This window comes from Nothoprocta perdicaria, unplaced genomic scaffold, assembly GCF_003342845.1.
Source record: "Nothoprocta perdicaria isolate Ctin4 unplaced genomic scaffold, notPer1 scaffold_5, whole genome shotgun sequence".
NCBI lineage: Eukaryota > Metazoa > Chordata > Aves > Tinamiformes > Tinamidae > Nothoprocta > Nothoprocta perdicaria.
Window position 1 is genome coordinate 4,648,071 of NW_020455754.1, and position 16,428 is coordinate 4,664,498.

Genomic DNA, 16,428 nt, shown 5'->3' on the forward strand with positions numbered 1-16,428 from the left:
CTAAGTATGAGAGGCAACACCTTCAACCTTCCTGGATGGTGGGTGGGGAAAATGTCATAATCAGTTCTGCTTTGGCATGAGTTATTAAGCGGTCACAGGAGTTCAAAGGAGAGAAATAATGAACAGGTAAGTCATTACATGCAAAAATTCTTCTTCTATATTATCAAAATACAAATTAATTACAGATAAGATCAGATGAATTTTCTTTAATGTCAGTTTTTTCCCAGAGATGGTAATGAAAGCACAGAGTATGTGGGAGGAGAGGAGTGGAGATGTATGGAAAGGATGTTTTATTAATGTTGGCTGGATTTCACTGGGAAGACGTTGCCTGTGAAAGCAGCAAAGGAATCAGGAAAGGCTCTGGGACATGCAAATAAAATCATTTTTATTGCACTTAGTGTGCTAACTCATGCATGATCTCATTCAGGCTCTCAAAGCAATCATAAARCTATCTCCATGCAACAATTACTCCATCAGCCAATGCAATCAGCAGGTAGGGCAACTGGCAGCCCTTGCCACAGGATCCTCCTGAATTCATTAGATTGTGGTCGGGATACCCGAACAAGTTTTCCATTCTTGATTTTTAAGAGGATGACCGTAACTAAAGTGAACATGTGACTCATCCGAGTCAATAACTAAAAAAGCCCACCCCGCCCCCCTCCCCACTTTTACATGCAATACTAATATTCACATGACAACAAACATTTTCAAAATAATAGTCCTATATACTTAAGGCTAATCAGAGCGGGCGCCATCCAACTTGCAAAGGTAGCAATTTTCCTTCATTAAAGCCAAATCAGGAGAGAGAACTTCAGGATTCCTTAGGGCTAATTACAAGGTGTTAATAATAACAATATAATGGCAGCAATTTTCTAGCTTTGCCCAAACCTATAATCTGCCCTGAGTACCTTACAGGATTGTCTCTGAGTTTACATAAAGCCAAGYGTTAGCCCAAAATGTTTTAAGTAATTTAATTTTTACATCATGTCTCTCTCCGGTCTGTTTGCAGCAATGTGGTAATTGCCAGTGGAGAGCGTTTTTGCTGGGGAAGAGGACAAGTAGCAGCACGACCGCTCCGAATAACCTTCTCCCATCCTCCCCGGAGCRCACGTTACATCCAGCAATGCTCAGACCCGGGCAGCTGCCTGCTCCAGCCCAGCCTGCCCAGAGGGACCAGGGCAGCATTTCTGAAGCCCTTCTGCCTGCAGCCGAAGGCAATGAGCTAACTGATTATAAAAGAGCTCGAGACAAACAACAAACAGACAAACGTACAAATTATTTTCGCATCCACCGCCTAATTGCTTGTTGAAAACCCTCTAGGACTCTGTGATCAAATGCGGCGCGTTGCTGGAGTGGTGGTGATTCACTCGGCAGAAATTTTGAGCCACACAGGCAAAGCAACAGCCTCGACACTGTGAGGGATCCTTGAAATGCAATTTTAAAATGCGAATTGCTGTGTAGTTGCTCTCTAGGTTGCATCTAGCAAGCTCTCTCTGGGAGCAGGTCTCCCTGATGTCTGGAGGGCTTTCAAGCCCAGGTCGTAATCCTGAAAATCCTGTAGTCTGACATGCAGCACAAAGATGAGAGAGAGAGACAGCTCAATACAGGCAGAAAGCTGAATCTCAAATTAATCCCTTGCCAGATTTTGAAATTGACTCACTACTGATCTGGATGCTGCTCTCACCCTTGTGATCACTTAATTTGACAATGTAATGGCATAATGTAATATAAATTGCACTTGAAAGCAATGCGGCGTTCAAGGGCTTTGGAAAAAAAAATAGTTTTTTGTCATAAAGAGATCAGAGGTCTAGTTCTAAAGAGGAAGAAAAAGCTAAAAACATATTTTACATTTTTTTCCCCAGTGAAAATATATATACCTAGTACGTCAAATTTTAGCCCAAATCAAAGCAATTTATGAATGAATTCTGACTTTCCTCACAGCTGACATAAGTTAATTCTCACTGAAAAAAAAAAGAGGAATTATGGAAAATGGCAGAATTTTTAGTGTTTTCGTTCAGAAATGAATTAAAGACACCTTACAGAGTTAGGATGCAAGACCATATTCATTTCAAATCCTATTGCTGGTTGCGAAACTTCAAAAAAGTTTTTTTTTTTTTTTTTAATGGGTCAAATTTCTAAGAATTGGGAAGCTTGCCCATATTGGATCTTCAAAAAATAATTCTGAAATCTCATAAAAGAGTTTTGTCTAGGAAGTTTCTGGTACTACTGAGGTGACAAATAGTGCTTGGTTTTCAACTAGAGCTGAGAAGAGATAAGAAAAGAAAATAAGTAGCTGGGTTCAATGACAATTTTTTTTTTTACCCCACAAAAGAGGAATGTGCATGAGAAAAATATGCAGCGTCCATATGAGAAGGAAATAATTTTTCTGCTTCAGCAGCACACCTATTTTTAGGATCTCTTCCTAAATTGGCCCCATTTTCTGACATATTGTATAAAGACTAGGTCTGGAGTTGAGTCAGCTGAGTTCAAGGGGTGATTCTGCTACTATCTTAGCAGATAACCCCGGGAGAAACAACCAGTTCTCCACTTCCGTGCTACATCTCACTTCTCTTTTCAAAAGCTCCATCAACCTCTACTCCAAAGTCCTTCCTGCTTTGATGTCTAGAGATGAAAAGCATTATTTGAGGTAAGAAATCACAGCTGAGCCCTAATCTAAAAGAATCAGTGGCTACTAATGATGAGTGATTTAGTTGCATAGAACTAATTTTTGTCTCTCTATGTGTTTATTTTATTAGAAAGTTATCAGGTCAAATGGCGATAGGAGGATAGAGGGTATTTCTTGGGGATAAACTACACTCACCAAAAAAAAAAAAAAACACACACACACACACCACAGTTTTCTCCTCCTTCCTCTTCACAATTTACCATCATAAACTTATTACAGAGCAGGAACCATTCTTTCCTGCTTGCAATCAGATGCAATTCCAGCACTAAGTAAATTGAGCATTTCACACCCATTCACTAAAGTAAATTTGTCCTGATTTATCTTCTATACTTGTCAAATGCTGTGCCAAGAGGTATAAACAAACGATTTTCTTGGATTGTTTCAAGATAATCATATTAATGTATTTGCTTTATTGGCTTTGGGTGTTGTCCAAGTGAAAAATGCTTGAAGTAGGGTCCAAAACCAGCTTTATTTTATTACCGGTTCTGGTGCTAATGGGGTCTCACTGATCTTCTGTTAATGTCAATGGACCAGGGCTTTCATAAAGGAGATTTTCAGTGGCAGCTCATCATCAGTTTATTCCTGCAAAATGTCTCATTTAATAAATCAGTTACACAGAGTGTGAGACAACAGCAGAGCATGACATTTAGTTTGGACTGCTTGTCCACTGCAGTCAGGGAGTCTTAGTGGCTTCACGTGGGCTGAGATACATAAACACCTATGATACACTACATACAATTAGGCCATACATTCAGCAGACGTGGGGCCAGAAAGGGTAATACCAAAGACTGAAGGAGTCCGTACCTCAGCCACCTATTTTAACAACACTCTTAGGAAGAGAAGCATTAACCAAGGGAGCTTGTCCATCGTGACAAAACTCAGCTTTGCCCATGCAAAAGGCTGAAAGGATAAAAGATAAGGAAAAAAATAGAGTGACAAAAGCATCATTTGTTTCACTGCTCACACCATTTCAATACACCTGAAAATCGGGACTGATATCACCCCTGAACTCAGCCTTCCCTGGATCTGTTGCAGTTTATGAAGTAACAGGATCAAGCAGGACACGGTTGCAGAGACCTTGTTTTGTGACGGAAAACCGCCTTAAAAAATGGGTTAATGATGCAAGTCCTGGCTTGTAGCGAAGGCACAGTTCTGATTAGGGTGAAGCACTGAAGGTGAAATTCAACAGCAGAGTTAAAACGGGGCACGGATCTCTCACTGGAGCACTGCTAAGGGTGAGAAAAACAGACCTGRCATTGATGGGAAGGCAGACATTGATCTGTATGGACCAGTGGTGCTGAGCAGCAATGCTGCCACCATCCCTCCTAAACTAGTTTTGTGATACCAGATCTCCAGGTGCTTTGCAGAGATTTCTGTTATCATTTGCTTTTTGGCACCGTTTGGTAATTGTGGTCTCATTCAGTGATGGGACTCATGCTAGGTGTTCCCCAGACCAGCTGCAGCATTTCAAATACGTCTTTCCTGAGTCCTAAGTCCAACACAGCACTTGAATCTGCTTAGAGTTCTTTCCTCAGTGGGTCTCATTTCTGGGGAGGAAGTGGGCTAGGAAGATTTTTAAATGAAAAGGTCTCAGCGAGCTTCGTATCTGTGGCTCTGCATCCCTGCACTCTGGTTCCTGATTCCTTGCAATACAGAATGCTTCATGGAAAAGCTCCTTGGATTGTACAAACTCCTGACACATCCACATCCACCAAATCATAATAATAGCATTAAAAAGATTCATTCAGTGCCTTGTCCTTCTTTCRCCATTCTTGTAATTTGTGTCTCCCCTCTTTCTGCACATCGATTTCCTATTCTTTTCTCACGGAGGTGACTGAGATTAAAGGTTTATTGTGGCTGATTATTCAGGAAAGTCCCACTTTCTAAATCTGGTTCTAATTAAAAAGGGGTGGTGGGGAAAGGGAAAAAGCCCTCCTTACTGTACACAGAGGCAGCCTAATCCATCCTGCTGACTTTCATAGGCATGAGTTTCTATTATAGTATTAATAAGCTATTTTCCTAGATTTATGTTTCTTAACCCTCCTCACCCCAGAGATTTTTTCGGATGTGAGCTGTAGATGTCATTTCGAGAAAAGATGGGCATCTGACTTGAGCCTGAGCATCAGTTTATTTATGAGGGAGGGGGCCAGGAGTTCAACCCTTGTATTCATAACAGGGCTAAGCAAACAGGTCCAACCCAACTCTAAGCCATTCTAAATAGACTAAAGAGCTGGTAACCTAACTCCTGACCATTACTAGAGTTCACATTTAGGTTGTGATTTTACTYCATTCCCAAATGTCACTTCATCCTTGCTTTTCAGGAGCTTATTTTCAAGGATTTATGAAATGTGAGATGACAAASCTGGTGCAATAATGTTGTGGAGATTTTGCCCTTAGCTCACCCTAGGAAGTATTCTACACAAATGGTGTGGAGATAGCTTCCAAGAACAGCCTGATTTCCCCTAGGGAAAAAAAAATAATAATATCTGAGCTGTGTGCCATTAAAATGAAAAAGGTGGGAGGGGGCTGAGAAGGACATTAATCAGAACTGGTGAAAAAAGGCAAAATTTCTCTTGCTTGGGGAAAAAAATGAGACAGATGAAAACAGGGAGATGAAAAAATGCACTTATGGGAGGACGGAATAGCTTTCCCATGATTTGCCCATATGCAGTTTGACAGGCATGCCTCCACGCAATCTGCCTTTGTTATAGAAACCAGAAAGCTCCCTTTAATTCCCTTTTGTCTGTTTTATCACTATTATTATTTGCTCCTAGTAATACAGCACATAAACTATATATCTGGATTCTGGCAGCCATGGAGTGAAAGGCCACTAATAGTTTTTATGTACAAATACGCTGAACCTCAGATTAGGGTTAGAGCAGAAGTGTTATTTCTTTCTAGAGAACTTCCAGGATTATGGTTTGATGAAGCTTTTAGAAAAGTGGTATCATATGAGAATAAAGCTGTTTCTCCCTCAAAGCTACCAACTGCCTCCCATAGCAGTTTTTCAACACATTGCCTACTTTCATTTSCACAACATGACTTCTGACTCCTGTGAGCACTAGCACTTGACCCAAAGCACCTGGCAGATGTCTCCAGTGAGACCAAGGTGGGACCCCACATACATGTATTGTCAGAGGACAGGAATCAGAATTAAGGAAAGAGATGGAAGGAAAAGCTRCTTTATTCTACTGGGAGATTATTCTTTTCAAGGTAATATATTCTCTCCCAGACTTATTTGCAGAGGCTAATAGCCCTGCAATAATAAAGGACATATATAGTAATTTTTCAGCCTTAAAGAAATCATGAAAAATACAGGGGGAAGTTGATCATAGTCAGATTCCTCCAAGCCTCTCATAGATCCCAGGCCATTATCTATCAAGATACGAGCAGAAAACCTCCTGTAATCCTCTGAATGCAAATAAGCTGGCAGTTCAAGATCCTTCTATCTATGTTACCTTCTATGCTCTCTGAATCTCTTATATGACTTAGAAAAGTACATTAAAATGACAGAGAAAAGTTAGTTGAAAAGTATCAGGTGCAGCCACCTTGCTTGCAGGAGACCCATACTGTCCTCAAAACAAACATAGCCCCATATCCCACACAGGACAGGCCAGCAAAGCTAAAGTAGCTGCCCTAGATGAGGAWAAAATACATTAAATACCATATCCTTCCTAACTAGCGAAACAGAAAAAGAGGCAGGAGGTGCGAGTGCCTCCATCCTACCAGACACCTATTGCACAAACACAGCAAACTAGAAAGGCAGTGAAGATGCTCATTTAGTTTTGTGCCCTTTGAGCAATTGCTCCTCCTRACAAGAGGCAATGGCAGCTTGAGGGACAGCCAAGCTTTCAGGAATGCTGAAACCACAAACTTAGAGCCGTATTCACATCTGCAAGGATTCCCCCTTCTTCGGATATGTCGCTATGCGTGCAGCACATTGATTTCTCCAGGGCATGTGGTGTCTCAAATGCAATTTGCAGTGTAGCAGACAAGTCCATGTCAGAGCCATAAGAGATGTCTGTGGACACCTTAAACACCATCTGTAGCAGTTGGAACTGGCAAGGCAAAACATGAATTCCTAATTTTCCTTGTGGTACTCGACAGTCATTGTGTTGGAGGGAAAGAATTGTTGAAAATTGTTTAAAATCTCAAAGATTAGTATGAACTGTCACAAGAGTCAGTGGTAAAATAAATTGCAATGGGAGCATAAAGTGCAAACATCAGGCTTGTTTCTAAGTAGATAGCAGGGGGAGGAAAAAAAAGAGAAAATCACGAGTGAAAATGGAATGGTCTGCATGCAGTTTTCACATGTCATTTATGCATCTGATGCTTTGCTTGGATCTAGGGAACATCCTCCAGCACAGTTACAGGAAAAAAAATCCCCTTTGCTATTACATCAATGTTAACTTACTAGGGATAAGTTACATCCTCTGAGGTTAAGGAGGTGAAGACTTCGGCATAAAAGCATCAGAGCTGGTGGTTACATTAAGCAACATTGGACATGTTCATATAAAAACATCCACCGKGTTTTTTTCATGCCACGTATGTTTGCATAAATATCTGAATATATTTATAACCCACTTCTTGTTGTAAAGATACAGAGCTATCCCAATGGTGATTTATGTTGTTTATCTGTAATCTGCTGCAAGGTCAAAGCAACTGAACTGAGGTCTGCAGAGCTACTCCAGATTTACACTACTCCAATAAAGATCAAAATCTGGCCCTGAATATTGCCATTTCCATTCACCAGCATATTTTTATGTTTGTTATCTTCGCCTTCTTACATTCTTGAAGAGTTTTCCGGCTAACACACTTGGACTACAAGATTTTTCTCTAATCATCTAATCTTGGCCCTTTTTTAAGAGAAGAGAAGGCTGACAGCTGGGTTAAATTATAAAAATGACAGTATTATATGACTAGCAGCATCACTATCTAAAAACCAATCTCAGTATCAGTCACTGCTGAGCATCAGRTTATATTAATAAAATCCTACCAAAGTTTTGCTTTCTTCAAATATTTCATTGTGAACATAAATATATAAATTATTCAGAGAATTGGAGGAAACCATTTCTATCTGCAAAACGGTCTTCCAGCAGCAGCATGGGTCTGCAGGTGGGAGATGAACATAGCATTATTCTTCAAAAAAATAATATTTATGCAAAAAAAAAGCCAGTTCTGTATGGATAGCAAKTATATTATTGTTTTTTCTCATTGATGCAGAGATCAGCTGAAGRCTTGATTATTCAAGTCGCCTAGTAGGAATCATCATTTGCAAACTTTTGCATTAACTTTTCAGTGAAATCTGACAGATAGCAATCTGAACCAAAGCTCTTTAGAAAGGAGAGGAACCAAAAAATCAGTTCTTAGATCTCTCTGATAGTAAACATCACTGCCTATTTCACAGATGACACTGGGTGTGAAAGTGCAATGCCCAAGGGAAATCAGCTTCAGAGGCAGACAGAGTGCAGGAATTCTCTGCACAAGCGCCTGAGCTCTTATTCATTCACTCGCCTGCTGAAGCATTTAATTCATGCTGAGAAAAAAATTCATATCCATATTCATACTAGTCAGGTATAAGCATCTTGTCTCATAGGCTTTGGGGAGAGGTTAGAGAAAAAGTTAGACAAATTTACTGTTKCAGATTATTTAAAAACACTCAGCCCTGTCTTGGTGCTGGATGATCCTTTGAGGTGTATTTCATTTTTGCATTATGTCATTCGGAACATATCTAAGCTAAATAATTGTCGAAGTGCTAACTCCAGCCATAGGCCCTTTCACCATCATTATTTTAACCATACCTTAATCYATGTAATTTTCTTCAATGAGATTGTTTATGCTGCTAAACACTATACTATGAATGCCAGCTGGCTTTAAGTACAAAAATTGTAATAAACGAAAAAGGAAAATGAAAGTTGCAAAATGTTTTTAAAGAGAAAATTTCCCCTGAATACTAGACAAAGATGTATCATAAATACTGAAGAAGCTTTTTAAATACCTGACCTGAGGGATTCAGTATTAAAAGAAAAAGAAGCCGATTAATATAGTTTGATATAGTTCCACAGCCAAAGTGATCCTTAAAGGCTAATGTTCTCAGAGACACAATGAAATAAAAATGTTATCTCTCTTTCAGCTGTAATCTCTGATTAAAACGTTTAATCAATTAGCACTGCTGTTGTCAAAACTTGCTCCCAACAAAGGATGAGAAAAGCTGCCGGAGGGGGATCGCAAGGGCTGGCCAATTCCGAACCGTGCAAGAAGGTGGGAGACTCGTCCCTGCAAGAAACGTCATGTTTTACCAGGGTGCAACATCGGGGTTTGTGTCGTGATGAGAGCGTGCGTGGCAGTGATCGTCTCRGCAGTGCTAGCAGAATGGCAGGTAAGCCTCAAAAGAAGAAAAATCTTAATGCCAAATAAATGGAAGTATCGAATTACACCAAAGATCATGAGTTTTTTTTTTTTTAATCTTTTCCCCTTTCAGATAGTATGGGACCTAGATGAAATTAGGCTGCTGCTGCTAAATAAATAAACAAATGTTTGCAGGCCAACCGTGAAAAACTCCTTGCATGTTTTCCTTGCTCTATGAGTCACCTGAGGTTTAGTGTCTCAGAGTTGGTCATGACTTGGAATTTCAACAAAAATGACGAGAATTTCTTTTTCAGTGAGGTTTATTATCTCTCTCATTAAACCAGCCTTTGTGTTTTAGAGTTCTCCGAGGTCTTGGACAAGAACAGGATCTCATTGTGCTAAGTACTGTACAAACATATAATAGCTAATACAAACAGACAGGAGATGGAAAGACAAAGAGTAGAAGGAAAAAAAATACAATTGCTTCCAGTTTATATATGACGATGCTAGTCCCAGAGAGGTTATATGGCTTACTTAAAGCTGGGGAGCATGTCTAGGACTTAAATTCACACATTTGCTATGTGAGAGTATACATTAACCACAAAACTACCTTTCCTTTCCACCCACCTATCTATTTATGAATGCAAGGCTTCATGCAATCCCTGTTTACATCCTAAAAYGCAGTAAGGTTTGTCTCTATCCACAGAACTATCCTTGGAAATTTTTGCACTGCTCTTCATAACCCATCAGTGTCCCTGTCCTCTGCAAGTGTAGAGCTGCTGTAGTAAACAGCCTGCCTCCACCATCTGAATCACTGATTTATCTGAACGATGGACTTCGATGTGGTGTAATCTTGGTACCTGGCCAGATGGGTGTATTAACTACAAAATTTTCTTCATGAGAAAATCAAATGTAGGTCACAGCACACAAATATATTTCAACAGAAATTGGTTATTTACAGAGAAGAGGGATCTTTCGTGGTTCTCAAAAGACCTCTGGTAAAGCACCTATAGTGTTAACTACAGAATAGGAATCAGCATTTAGAGAAAGTACATCCTTGTCTGAAAAAACAACTACAGAGTAGCAACCAATGCTCTTTAACCCCCAGAGCAAAGAGAAGACAAACCTRGGGATTGTTCTCATGTCAGAGCTGCAGAGCAGTGAGATTTAATGTGTTGGGTTTTTTAATGAGTTGCAGAAAGAAGTGGACAGTGAGGTGACAAAATTTCCTGAAATGCTGACAGACTGAGACGTTCTTTCTTAGTTATGGGAAATGCTGGCATATGCATGTTAATTGGGATGACTGTGTAGGGTTGTATTCCAGCGTGCGGCATTCTTGGAAAGAGCTATATTGGTTTCATGTGCACCTTTTTGATGTGGTGTTCACTCCCGAGTCGCGTCTCCATCTCATAAGGATTGGAAAAGACAAACAACCRTGGTGAATGCGGCAAGAGCAGTGCTGGAGAGGCCCAGTCTGGATTAAGAGGGGTCTACAGGGAGCTCCTACACTCGTAGGAGGTCCTAGGAAAAACACAGGAGCTGTGCAAGACCTGCCTGGAGCAGTTGCAATACATATTGCCTTCCTCGCAAGCAAGGGACAACAACTTCATGCTCCTCTGAAAAACTTCTTGCCCAAAATCACAGCCCTGAAAGCTACGGATAGAGTGGTGTTGATAAATAATGAGAATGAGGCCACTCAGATGTTCAGAAACTACTATTTGTAAAATGACCCCCTGCTTCCAGGAGAAATTTTTAAATCCTAAAATCATTTCCAAAATGCCAGTAGGAAAAGGCAACACTAGAAATACACTCCAAAAAACACACTCCAAAATGCACTCCAAAATACCTGCTTATTATTTGACAGGAGTTTTTGTTGTTGTTGTTTTAAACTATTTGATTCATCCCCAAACTAAATAACCAAATAGCTATGCAACTCCTGGAGGAAAGAGCACACTGTTAGAGAGCATATTTAGTAGAGCAAGTGAATCAAAAAACTGCCAACAAGTTAACCAACAGAATCCAGGTATTTTTCTACCATTTGCAAATTGAGAGWCAGAATCTCTCAGAGTAGCTAATGATGCTATAGAAAAGACTTTCATAATTAAAAAACAAGAGCAGCTTCCAGAATTTCCTCTTCCCTTTTTTTTTTAAACACATTTCTGTGAAAGACATAAACTAACACTGAAATTCCAGTGCAGCTCAATCTTGATTTTATTTTGGGACGTATTCTACGTAAACCTGAATCTTCCTAACATGCAAGAAAGTCTGAAGGAATAAAAAAGTAAATTAATTTAGAGCATTTCTGTTGTCAGAGCTGGCAGCCGATTACTAAAAGGGCTATATGCAAATCTCAATTCCATGCTTTACTCATTCCCCTAATACCCCAGGGACTAGTGTGTTGGGAAAGCATGGAGCAAAGACACATTGTCCTAGATATTGTTGTTTCCTAAAATTGTTAACTGGACACATTTTTGTGGGTTAATAAACTCTCCTATTTTCTGATGCTCGCATTCAATTGCAAAAGCAGCTGAGAAGGGAAAAAACACAAGGAAAGACTGGAATAAAAGCCAAGAAAGCCTTCTGTGGAAGTGTAGGTGTTTGGACATGATAGCCTTTTGGCAACTTCAGCTGTTGTGTATTTTTTTTTCTTTGGTAGGTGTTTAAAGAAAAGCAATTACCTCTGTGATGACACTTAACATGCCAAGATTCAGCCTCAAGCAATTTTTTTATGGCTGTGCTATAAACTGCAGAAACTCCCRAGTACACAGGATCCACTGAAAGATGCTTCGCTGCAGCCGTCCTGACAGGAAAGCTGTGGTTACACTGGCATGTGAAAATTCTTGAAAAAAGACACATAAGCAAGCAAAAAAACCATGGTTTAAGGGGGCGAAATTGCCACACCACTAGTTGGAGAGGTATAATAAATGAGCTGATATTCTTTGCCTATTCAGAGCTTTTCTTTAAATTTCTGTGCAGATTTTGTCCCCCTGCGAGTCAGTTTCTTTGAAAAACAAAGGTGACCTTTGCCAAGGAGCTTGGAGGAGCAAGGGGTCTGCTGACACTGTTGCAAGGGCTTGTGCTTTGAGGTGCACAGACCCCACGTTGACGTGATTGCTCACGCTTCCCATCTCCCCAACCTGCATCCAGGACACCTGGCACCTCCGAGACAATACAGCAGCTCTAGCAAAGCCAAACCCAAATTATATTATCAACTAAGAGTCTTTTGGAAAAAAGAAATCACACATGGTTTGTGCTTCCTTGGCTCCAGAGACATCTGGGATGCACAGCCAAGGGGACACCTATTCCAGCAGCCAGGATGGGACCTCTTGTAGGATGGGACAACCCAGACAGAGCCCAGTTCCAACCACCACTGCACTCAGGGGACTACTGGTGCTTCCAGGGGGGCCTTAGCAAAGCTGTAGGCATAGAGATGGAGTCACAGGGTAAAYTAGGCAAAATTCAGAGTTAAACACCATCAGATCATGAGGTAGCTTCCTTGATTATGGATATGAATTTTTTTGCATTAATGAATTAACAGTTATAATAGCTCAAGAGAAAGGTATTGGAAAGCAAGCAAATGTGGGAGATAATGTGTAGAAGAGCAGAACCTTCGTGTAAAATGAGGATTAAAATAAGAATTCCTCCATCTGTTCGGTCATGACCCTGACTTCTCTTTGAATGTCCCCTGCGTGTCTTGATCAATATTTTCCCTGGTATTTCAGTAATCGTAAACTGTCATTCTAAGAACYCACAAGTTACAACACCAAATAATGTTTTCAGATATGCTTGTGTTGTTTATTTTAAGGATATGTCTAAATGTATCCTTCTAATTGCCTCATGGAAAAACAAGTTTACTTTATGGTTTGAGGGTGTAAGGCTGGGTATCATGTTACTCCTGTATTTGTATAAGAGTGACTATTCAAATGGTTGTGATAAGCTCTAAGCCTGAAGAGTTGCAATTAGATGTTTCCAGAAGCCTGTGCCCTGTCAGTCAGCACAAGGTGCTACAGATTTCATAAAAACACTGCACTGACCTACATGGAATTTCCCAGAATGAAAACAGTATTTGTTAAAATAACGTCTTTTCCCTGAGGAACAAACTGCTAGTTTCTTTAGGGCTCTTTGGGGGTCTTAAACTCAATTTTAATAATTTTTTTCTTTTTAAAAGAGAAAAGTGTTGAAATGACATATATTTTAAAAAGTCACAAATAATATGTTTAAATATCTATCACTAAATTTATGTCAAATCCACATTTTACAAGGAGAAAACATTCAATGCAGTAAATAAGTATCTAGACCTCGACTAGTTCTGTTGTTAAAAGAAATGCAAAATCCCAAGTGAAAACTCACTTTCAGCATTTCCAGAATTTAAAGTAGAAAGAACTAGATCTCTTCTTTAAATCAGTCTGCTTTGTGGAGATATTCTCCCAGCRATATAAAGACACTTATTCAAATTTGAAAAAAAAAAATAGGAAGCTCATTTTGGCATTTGCTATAAAGTCATTATACAGGTGATTAACCCATTAATTTTCAAATGTGTGCGTTGTCAAACATGACAAAACAAACGAGAGGAGGATAAAAGCAAAGTTACCAATTACGATGCTATATGGAGGAGCCAGCCCAGATATAAGTGACAGACCTTTCCTCTCCCTTTAGGTTAATACTGTTTAAATTGCACCCAGCAATTTGCCACATATGATGCAAGYTAAATGCCACTCCTGCAGACTCTGTGGAGGATTCTGCTGGCGCAAAGCACTTACAAGCGGCAAGACTGAAKCAACCAACTTCAATTGAAATGGATATTTGACTGGATATTGCRTTTCCTTTAACTTAAAATGCAAATTGCACCTAACTTAGATCTAGCTTTGGATGTGGGAAATGTGATTCAAAAGTCATTCAATCAAGGCAGGGAAGTTAAAGTTCCACAGCTTAGTTTCTGTTTCAACCACTGATTTATAAAACTAAGGTTAGACAATAATCTCTTTATGCCCTTGCCTTTGTGTTAACCAGCTTTTAATTTAAGTCTGAATATTTTAAGGAATGGTTTGAGATTTCAGCAGCAAAGACTCTTCTGTGCAATTGCTATAAATGTATGTATGGAGAGGCATGTATATACACTTAAAAAAATTGTTTGGGATTAGCTCTCCGGGGTTTGGATGTTATTGTTTGATGAAGATATAAATTGAATATAAGGAGAATGTAATATAAAGAGTTTGTTTGGAGGTAACCAAAGAAACCCTGGCACTAGTCATCTTTTAACTCATCAGCTTTCCTGAACACAGATTTATCACCAAATATCATCAACAAATCAAACCATCAAATATCATCAACAAATATTTTCAGAAAGGAGCAAATGATTTTCAAGACATCAGAGATTCCAGAACACATTACTACAGACGCCTRGAGTAAATTCTAAGGATAAAAAAAAAATACTGGCATCAGCTTCCCATGTCCTTCTATAAATGTGGCGTAAAAAATCCCACCATGGTGTTTTTCCCATTTAGTTGGTGATCAGAAATTTTCAGATCTTGTTTTACTAGTCCAAAAACATCAGTGGAAAAACAGACTATAAACAGATTCTAGAAACTATAAACATTTTCTCTTATGCTATTACTAATACCTACATTCAAGAAAACAATAATTTGTAGATCAATTTTATTCCCTTTCAGAATTGTTTCCTCATTCCAAGCTAGTCACTTAGTGTGGCCAATGGAAGCAAATAAAGTTACTGGCATTTATATACTATTTTTTTTCCTGATGCTGCAGAATTTGGGAGGTGGAGCTGGATTTTAATTATGCAAGATATTTTCTTTAATTGGATGACTAAATATCCCCCTGTTTATACTTTCCTATATTCTTGATTTTGAAAAAGAAAGCTGCACGTTTGTCTTGAACAAGCCCATAGAAATCCATTTAACAAAACTGCTCGATGTTTATGCTTCCCTAAGGACTGCACAGAGCTACTAGGAGAATACACATGTGAAGGAGGATCTGTCTCTCAGATCTTATGCTGGGTGATGTTTTTGCTGAATCAAGCCCAGGACAGTGTTTCAAGCCAGTGCTGAGGCAATAGAGGTGGCAGGGAGACAGCTGGTTCCCTGGCCATRGGCTGCTTGGAAGAGATCCTAAGAGCAATGGAAATGGGTTGAAAGAGTTGAAACTGTTCTTCACACCATTATAGGTGTCCTACAGGTATATATCCAAGCTGTGGAGGACCAGCAATAACCTGCCTCTGCACACAGGACCATGCTCTGGTCACAGATGCTTTTCCAGCATGTTCCTTAACTCTGGGACACAGGATTGAGGAAGGAAGACTAAACACTTTACACAAGCATTATTTCATGAAGACATTGACAGTCTTCCTGCAATCCACATACTGTCTACACTAGACAAAACTACCACAACAAAACCAAGAATGAGCTAGTTGACTTCTTTTGGACCCTTGGACCATTGCTCTGCTGCAACAACACCTGTGCTCGACTCAGACCCCAGTGGGAAGTCTGAAGGTCAAGGAGACCCATGCCTTGAGAATTGCTCTGCCCTCCTGTGCAGCACACAGAAGCTGCTTTCCTTGGCATTCACCACACTGAAAGAAAACTCTTCATTTTGGTACAAATTGATCTACTGAGCAAAAGYCTTCACTCATTGCCTGCAATGTGCAATCTGATTTTACACATTGGCCTTTCTGCTAGTAGAACAAGACATGAACCACCAACGTTATACATGTAATAGAAAGCTGCTCAGAAGAAAAGCCTGTAGTGTTTCCCAGAAGGCATCAGAAACTCTCATATTTATAGCATATAATCTGCCTTTTACATTATCCACTTTGAATTCTACCACACCAATAACAACTCTAATCACACCATTAGCAATTACCTCCAAGGTTTCCTCCCAGTTTCTCTTTATTACTAGCAGGTAGACGTTCACAGCAAGGGATTTTTCCCTCTTTTCCTGTAATTATGCATATAAATTAACATTAATCTATCTGAAACATACCAAAGAAATAAAAATCTTACTGAATAAACTAAAAAAATATAGGTTGGTGTATTTACACAGAGAAGAAAACGGTATAGCTTAGAGCACAAGTGGAGGTATTAAAGAAACAAAGGGTACTTTATCTCCTGGTGTCATCTACACAACTACAGGGATATTTTGCAAATTTAGCTAGTACTGATCATGCTTCAGTAGATCTGGTGGGAATTGTGGAGCCTACAAAGCCCTCATTAACCTATTAGACCTTGAGTTGATTAGGCCATTTCTAATTGAAATGGGGTGATGTCATAACTAGGGTGGCTTTGTTGGACCTACACCGATGACAGAGAAGCGAAGCCAATATTAACACTGGYGAAAATTCCCCAAAGCAGACTGAGGCCTGGCTGAACTGTTCTGATTGG

General features: G+C 39.6%; 1 long non-coding RNA gene across 1 annotated transcript; it reads right to left on the reverse strand.

Annotated features, from left to right (window-relative positions):
- Positions 1 to 824: 824 nt before the first annotated feature.
- On the reverse strand, positions 825 to 15,981 carry LOC112954458. Its single transcript, XR_003250714.1, has 2 exons — positions 15,911 to 15,981; positions 825 to 1,562 (listed from the first exon to the last, which is right to left on the reverse strand). It is a non-coding gene; the product is annotated as an uncharacterized LOC112954458 (long non-coding RNA).
- Positions 15,982 to 16,428: the final 447 nt, after the last annotated feature.